This window comes from Salvelinus namaycush, chromosome 3 (genome assembly GCF_016432855.1).
Source record: "Salvelinus namaycush isolate Seneca chromosome 3, SaNama_1.0, whole genome shotgun sequence".
Taxonomy (NCBI): Eukaryota; Metazoa; Chordata; class Actinopteri; order Salmoniformes; family Salmonidae; genus Salvelinus; species Salvelinus namaycush.
Window position 1 is genome coordinate 42,521,022 of NC_052309.1, and position 9,362 is coordinate 42,530,383.

Consider the following 9,362-nt stretch of genomic DNA (forward strand, 5'->3'; position numbering starts at 1 on the left):
AAAATATGATTTGGGATTTCAATCTTCAATAGCTCTTACAAAAAGCGTGTCATGACTATGCAAATTATATATTCTGAATCGGGGGGGGGTGGAGAAAATACACAGCTTTTGTATAGTTTAATTATTTTACTTTTTTTTGCTTTCAATTTTCATTAGCTCTTACACAAAGTGTGCCATGACTATGAAAATGATATATTCTGAGTCAAGGGCGGATGGAGAACAATTCACATATGTTATGTTTTTTTTTTATATATATATATATATATATATATATATAAGTAACAAATTGCTTTAGGGATAGTCTCTTTCAGGCTGAAAGATGTTCTCCAGCTATTTTTTTTACTTTTACTGTTAAAAAGCAATATGCCAAGAATACATACAGTAGAGTACACACACTAAAGGGAAAAACAATATATATGTTTTCAGCAAAAGTGTTTTTAGACACAACTGCAAAGTTCAAGGATCAGGGCATTCAGGGAGTTGGTCTGATGGGAAGTTGTGATGTCATCAGTTCCCCCCTTGCTTGGAGGAACAATAGAGGAGCAATAGAGAACAAAAGAGAAAAGCTTGTGCTATATAATGACTTACCTGGACCACCTATTGAGATGTGCCTTTTGTTAAGTAAATCAGTTGTTAAATGAGGTGAAAATGAGACTTGAGTGCTACATTAAAGTGTTAAATTGCAGGTTGTTGGGGTGGGAGGAGGAGGAGGGTGATTAATGGACGGCCCCATTCTCTCTGGCTGCAACACCACGTGTGATTAAGTCCACCTGCAAATCAGCATTTAGAACTAGAGCATGAGGAAAAGTATATGTGTGTGTGAGTGAGAGTGAGTACCTCTCCTCCTGCTCAGAGAGAAAACAATACGAATATGGCTTAAAAAAATATCTCCCTATTGATAACTACAATGTTGTTGATCCATCCTCAGTTTTCCCCTATTACAGCCATTAAAACCTGCAATTGTTGTAAAGTCACAATTGGCCTCATAGTGAAATCCCTGAGCTGTTTACTTCCTCTCCGGCAACTTGAGTAAGGACACCTGTATCTTTGTAATGACTGGGTGTATTTATACACCATCCAAAGTGTAATTAATAACTTCACCCTGCTCAAAGGGGCCCCAGGTGGTAAGAGTAGGCAACAATACAACTGCCACGCTGATCCTTAACACTGGGGCCGCTCAGGGGTGTGTACTTAGTCCCCTCCTGTATTCCCTGTTCATCCACGACTGAGTGGCCAAACACGACTCCAACACCATCATTAAGTTTGCTGACGACACAACAGTGGTTGGCCTGATCACCGACAACGATGAGATGGCCTATAGGGAGGAGGTCAGAGAACTGGCAGTGTGGTACCAGGACAACAACCTCTCCCTCAATGTGAGCAAGACAAAGGAGCTGATCGCGGACTACAGGAAAAGGCGGGCTGAACAGGCCCCCATTAACATCGACGGAGCTGTAGTGGAGTGGGTCGAGAGTTTCAAGTTCCTTGGTGTCCACATCGCCAACGAACTATCATGGTCCAAACATACCAAGACAGTCGTGAAGAGGGCACGACAAAACCTTTTCCCACTCAGGTGACTGAAAAGATTTGGCACGGGTCCCTAGATCCTCAAAAGGTTCTACAGCTGCACCATCGAGAGCATCCTGATCGGTTGCATCACCGCCTGGTATGGCAACTGCTCGGCATCTGAGCGTAAGGTGCTACAGAGGGTAGTGCGAATGGCCCAGTACATCACTAGGGCCAAGCTTCCTGCCATCCAGGACCTATATAATAGGCGGTGTCAGAGGTAAACCCATAAAATTGTCAGAGACCAGTCACCCAAGTTATAGACTGTTTTCTCTGCTACCGCAAGCGATACCGGAGTGCCAAGTCTAGGACCAAAAGGCTCCTCAACAGCTTCTACCCCCATATCCATTAGACTGCTATCCATTAGACTGCTGAACAATTTATAAAAATCACCACCGGACAATTTACATTGACCCTCCCTTGTACACTGCTGCTACTCGCTGTTTATTATCTGTGCATAGTCACTTCGTCCCCACCTACATGTACAGATTACCTCAACTAGCCTGTACCCATGCACACTGACTCGGTACCGGTGCCCCCTATATATGGCCCCGTTATTGTTATTGTGTTACTTTTTATTATTACTTTTTATTTTAGCCTACTTGGTAAATGTTTTCTTCTTCTTTAACTGCACTGTTGGTTAGGGGCTAGTAGGTAAGCATTTCATGGTAAAGTCTGCACTTGTGTTCGGCGCATGTGGCAAATAAAGTTTGATTTGATTTTCAATGTCTGCTTTTTTTTACCCATCTACCAATAGGTGCCCTTCTTTGCAAGGCATTATACAACAGATGGGTCTAATCCTGAATGCTGATTTGTTAAAACCGTATTCCAGCCGGTGTCTATTCAACAAATTGCCACGGCTAAATCTATGATGTTAAAATGCCTATTTACTCTGTTCCATCTGACTGAGCAATCCATTGTCTCACGAGCCCAGCCAGGCAATTTATAAACTTGATCTACACTATAAAAAGCATCTAGACATTATCTCACATTTCTTTTAGATTAACATTTAGTTTTCAACAGCAGAGATTTGTATCATCCTTGCTGTCTGTCTCTCCGACATTTGCAACATTATTTCAATATTCAAATTCATCTCCTGCTGTCCCATAGTAATGAACGTGTTGGGAGGAGACAGACAGGCAGGCAGCGTTTCTTAGCCAGTTTAAAATCATGATTCAGCTGGCATCATTTTTATGGATAAATACAACAACAAAAAAACTGAAAAAAGTTACAAATAAACACAGCTAATTTGCAGTCTTTCCAGCTTCAGTTTGAAGTTATTGTGTGACTGTAGCTGTGTTGCTAGCTAGCTCCTTTGAACACGTGTCCTGACGAGTGAGCACATTTTCTATGCCAGGCAAAATCGCGCCACATTAGCTTGTTATGGATGTATCCAAAGAAACGTCACTAGAAAACTATGCAAATGCAGCTACTTTGCTGTTATTCTGGCTGCACTTTTTGACGTGACTGTAAGTTAGCCGTAGTTGGCTAGCTAGCAAGCAAGGGATAAGAACGTTGCCAGCCAGTATGGCAATGGAACATTTAGAACAAATTACTGGGTTGCATCCATAGATACAGAACAAAAAGACTGAACGACTCAGTCACGTCTCTAGCAACTCTAGATTTGTGTCGGGACTATATCTTGTGGAAGAATGAAATAGTATGAATAAATTAATCAAAATAAAATTTTGAATGAAAATATGTCAATCATTATTTGAATATGTTGGAAACCCATTGTATAGAAGTAATAATGCCCTTGAAGCCTGTGTTTGGAGGATATATTGACACAATATATCCTCCAAACACCGGCTTCAAGGGCATTATCACTTAATTGGAAAGCCTCCCTGGTCTTTGTTGTTAAATCTGTGTTTGTAATTCACTGCTTGACTGATTGACCTTACAGATAATTGTATGTACAGAGATGACGTTGTTGTTATTTAAAAATCATGTTAAACACTATTTTTGCACACAGAGTGAGTCCATGTAACTTATGTGACTTGTTAAGCAAATTTTTACTCCTGAACTTATTTAGGCTTGCCGTAACAAAAGGGGTTGAATACTTATTGACATTTAAGCTTTTCATTTTTAATGAATGCGTAAAAATGTCTAAAAACATTATTTCACTTTGACATTATGGGGTATTGTTTGTAGGCCAGTGACAAAATCGCAATTTAATCCATTTTAAATTCAGGTTGCAACACAACAAAATGTGGAAAAAGTCAAGGGGTGTGAATACTTTCTGAAGGCACTGAATGTATTGGGTCCCTCAGTCTATGATATTACAGTTTAATTTCAAAATTATGTGAAGTGACAAAGAATTGCTGGTTATAAAGGAAAGATAAAACGAAGTCATCACTTACAGTGTTAACACAATCATTACTTCTGTTAAAAATCATTCTGACAATAGTGGATGAGGATTACATCAGCCATGATTCAACAGTAACGGTTTACTCTTTTATCTGTCATATTGTGTGAGCCTGGGAGTCTATTAAAATATTTTCACACCAGGCCACACTAACCACAAAAAACAGTCACACTTTCGCAATATTAAAAATAACCAAAAATATTTTTGTCATGTAAGTAAACACTCATGCTCACACAGTTGTGTTGTTTGGTGCAGCCTAAATCAACCAAAAAAAAAGCTGTGGATTTTTCTCCATCATCCCCTGATTCAGAATATATCAGTTTGATATTCATGGCACACTTTGTGTAAGCGCTATTGAAGATTGAAAGCAGGATGAAAAACAAATCAAAATTCGACAACAACAAAAAAAAGCTGTGGATTTTCTCCATCCCCCTTATTCAGAATATACAGTGCATTAGGAAAGTAATTCTGACCCCTTGACTTTTTCCACATTTTGTGACGTTACAGCTTTATTCTAAAATGGTTTAAATTGTCCCCCCCCCCCATCAATCTACACACAATACTCCATGACATGGCAAAAACAGGTTTTTAGATTTTTTTTGCAAATGTATTAAAAATACAAAACAGTACTTTGTTGAAGAACCTTTGGCAGTGATTACAGCATCGAGTTCATGGGTATGACGCTACAAGCTTGGCACACCTGTATTTGGGGAATTTCCCCAATTTTTCTCTGAAGATCCTCTCAGGCTCTGAGAGATTTGTCCCGAAGCCACTCCTACGTTGTCTTGGCTGTGTGCTTACGGTCGTTGTCCTGTTGGAAGGTGAACCTTCGCCCCAGTCTGATGTCCTGAGTGCTTTGGAGCAGGTTTCATCAATGATCTCTCTCTACTTTGCTCTGTTCATCTTTCCCTCGATCCTGACTAGTTTTCCAGTCCTTGCCAATGAAAACATCCCCACTGCGTGATGCTGCCACACCATGCTTCACCATAGGGATAGTGCCAGATTTCCTCCAGACGTGACATTTGGCATTCAGGCCAAAGAGTTCAATCTTAGTTTCATCAGACCAGAGAATCTTGTGGTCTGATAGTCTTTAGGTGCCCCCAAGCAGGCTGTCATGTGACCATTGACCGTGTGACCATTGACCATTGAGTTCTTGGTCACCTCCCTGACCAAGGCCCTTCTCTCCCAATTTCTCAGTTTGGCCAGGCAGCCAGCTCTAGGAAGACTCTTGGTCATTCCAAACTTCATCCATTTAAGAATGATGGAGGCCACTGTGTTCTTGGGGACCTTCAATGCTGCATAAATGTTTTGTTACCCTTCCCCAGATCTGTGCCTTGACACAACCCTGTCTCGGAGCTCAACGGACAATTCCTATGACCTCAAGGCTTGGTTTTTGCTCTGACATGCACTGTCACGTGAACTGAAAAAACGGAACAAGGTGGGCTGTCAGATTTACAAAAACATATTATGTGGGATTTACTCAAACATGCTTTGTTTCTCCTCTCAACGCGATTTCATTGCTTGCAATCAATGCGACTTGAAGCAAAATCAGATCTACTAGTTTGAATCATGTAGGGGGTGCGTGAACCAATAAAGTTAATTGATGATGAGTAATGAGGAACAATTCAAACCGCACGAGAGAAGAATCTTCCAGAAAGAACGCTGCCGCGTTGGCGGAGAAGACAGTACCTAGAATCTTGGTCAAGTTAAGCATGGTGATCGATTTTATTTAACATTTGTCTGTGTGGTTGTAGTCAGAATTGTAAGCAGTAACGTTATTAGTGATCGCTCCATATTCTCATTTTGTGCTCTTGAGTCTGAAACATAGTGGCATGGCAGCTAAAGGTAAAAAACGGTGTTGCTAGCTAGCTTCTATGAACAGTAAAACAGGACTAGGTCAAGATTAACATTTTGCAAAGCGGTAAAGTTAGTTGGCGAAACACCATGATATTTACCTATTGTTCAAGAACTTTGAATTTACCTAGCCAAGAACTAATTAAGGTTTGCTGAGGAGTGCACACCGCTTGAGATAGCTAACATGCTAGCTAACTAATGTTTTGGTGATTGTGCACGACATCGTCTGCAATCACTTTGCAGCAGCATTTAGTGTGGCAATTTTTTTTCTTGTGAGGTAAAAGTATTTTTTTAAAGAATGCATTTGCATCAAAACAGACATTAATTTTTTTTAATTTTTTCATTACATATTTAAGATCTAATGATTATACACCTAATCCTATGAGATTGGTGCTTTCATGCAGTTTAACAGTTTGCCCATGGCTGCCTCCATGTTGTAAAACGTGGTGCAAAGGTGACATACTTATTGAAATGGGATGTGGAGTTAATTTTAGCAGTTGAACAGTGTTACTTTATATTATGGGTGTCCATTTATCAATACATTTAAAATGATTCGACAAAAATTACCTATCTCATTCTTGGTCTGTTATTCCTTATGAAAATAACTACCTCATTTTGTTAAAAGAATGCATTAGAGAGAGTGCCCAATCATTGTTAGGACAACTCTTTTTCTATACAGATATATAGCCTACATTACTGTGATTTAGACCTGTGCAATTCATTGAACACTGAATGTCAGTGAATGGACATTTGTCATTCCAAATAGCTGAACCGTTACAAGAAGTACATGCCTTTTGCCTTCCTTGTCACTGATGCAGATGGTCTCTTGCTCCTTAGTTACACATCTTTAGGATGTACTTTTTATTTCCCTATTCATTTGTGGAAATACAAACACTAAGGTAGAAAATGACAGCATTTCATCTTGTGCTTACATGAATAATTCTGTAGAACCTTGTCCATTATATAAATTATGGACAAAGTTCTACATAATTATGAGTAATATTATCAATAAAATAATGTTAATTATTAAGTAGTGATCAGGTTTAGGGAACATGATCAAATCCATTTGAAGCTACACATTTCATTCAAATAAAATTAGCTTTACCAAATCATGTTAAGTTGATTATATCCCATTACAATGCATTTACTTGAAAAAATTATATTTGCTTGACAAAAATAAAATAAGTAAACTGAAAAATAAAGAATTGTGTTTATCTAACATGTTTCATTAATGTGGAACCGATGTAAACATTTGAATTAAGTAAATTCAAAGCACAATTTTTTAAAGTGTGTGTGACCTGATATAGACAGGTGTGTGCCTTTCCAAATCATGTCCAATCGATTGAATTTACCACAGGTGGACTCCAATCAAGTTGTAGAAACATCTCAAGGATGATCAATGGAAACAGGATGCACCGGAGCTCACTTTCGAGTCTCATAGCAAAGGGTCTGAATACTTATGTAAGGTATTTCAGTTTTTTTACTTTTAATACATTTGCAAACGCTTGTCATTATGGGGTATTGAGTGTAGATTGATGAGGGGAAAAAATTATTTATCCATTTTAGAATAAGGATGTAACGAAACAAAATGTAAAAAGGGGTCTGAATACTTTTCGAATGCACTGTACCATTTACATAGTCATGGCATGCTCTGTGTAAGCTAATGAAAATTGAAATCCAAAATCTTATTTTTTTATTATTATTATTTTTTAAGTGGATGGTTCTCCATGGTTCTCTATCCACCCCAGAATATACCCTCTTCATAGTCATGGCATGCTTGGTTAAATAGCTATTGACGAGAGAAAACCAAATAGCCACTGAATGTCCAATATAAAACAAATTTTACCTCGCAAGAAAACCTTTGATGTTATGGTTGACAATCGGAATGTCCAGACAGCATATGATATAGCCTGACAGACTGCACTTGCCAAGTAGCCTAGGCCTATCCTAGGCGACACAAAACAAACATGACAATATGATTAAATTGTATAATTTAGGTGGTCATCTCTTTGGGTTTGCTGAGTTTGTGACCTCTCAAATCCCATGTTGTTTTGGCGCAGCCTGGTCTCATAGAGTAGACATAATATATTAAAAGTATTTACGGAAATTGAAATTAGTATGATATGTTACATTTGGTGGGGTTACACAAGACAGATGGTTACTCTAAAAAAGGGTGGTTGGTCGGGGTGGATGGGTAGCTGCAAATGTCTAGCAACCCAAAGGTTGCAAGTTCGAATCTCATCACGGACAACATTAGCTAATTAGCCACTTTTCAACTAATTACTAATTTTAGCTACTTTTCTACTACTTAGCATGTTAGCTAACACTTCCCCTTACCATTTAACCTAACTCTTAAACTTAAGCCAAACCCCTATCCTAGCTAATGTTAGCCAGCTAGCTGCATTAGCAACCTAGCTAGAATTCGTAACAATTCATACATTTTGCACATCCATAACATATTGTACATTTAGCAAATTCGTAACATATTGTACATTTTGCAAATTCATAACATGTTGTACCTTTTGCAAATTCGTAACATACAATGCAACTTGTAATTTGTAACATACAGTTGAAGTCGGAAGTTTACATACACCTTAGCCAAATACATTTAAACTCAGTTTTTCACAATTCCTGACTTTTAATCCGAGTAAACATTACCTGTCTTAGGTCAGTTAGGATCACCACTTTATTTTTAGAATGTGAAATGTCAGAATAATAGTAGAGAGAATGATTCATTTCAGCTTTTATTTCTTTCATCACATTCCCAGTGGGTCAGAAGTTTACATACACTCAATTAGTATTTGGTAGCATTGACTTTAAATTGTTTAACTTGGGTCAAACATTTCGGGTAGCCTTCCACAAGCTTCCCACAATAAGTTGGGTGAATTTTGGCGCATTCCTCCTGACAGAGCTGGTGTAACTGAGTCAGGTTTGTAGGCCTCCTTGCTCGCACACGCTTTTTCAGTTCTGCCCACAAATTTTCTATGGGATTGAGGTCAGGGCTTTGTGATGGCCACTCCAATACCTTGACTTTGTTGTCCTTAAGCCATTTTGTCACAACTTTGGAAGTATGCTTGGGGTCATTGTCCACTTGGAAGACCCATTTTCGACCAAGCTTTAACTTCCTGACTGATGTCTTGAGATGTGGCTTCAATATATCCACATACTTTTCATTCCTCATGATGCCATCTATTTTGTGAAGTGCACCAGTCCATCTTGCAGCAAAGCACCCTCACAACCTGATGCTGCCACCCCCGTGCTTCACGTTTGGGATGGTGTTCAACGGCTTGCAAGCCTCCCCCTTTTTCCTCCAAACATAACGATGGTCATTATGACCAAACAGTTCTATTTTTGTTTCATCAGACCAGAGGACATTTCTCCAAAAAGTACGATCTTTGTCCCCATGTGCAGTTGCAAACCATAGTAAGGCTTTTTTATGGCGGTTTTGGAGCAGTGGCTTCTTCCTTGCTGATCAGCCTTTCAGGTTATGTCGATATAGGACTCGTTTTACTGTGGATATAGATACTTTTCTACCTGTTTCCTCCAGCACCTTCACAAGGTCCTTTGCTGTTGTTCT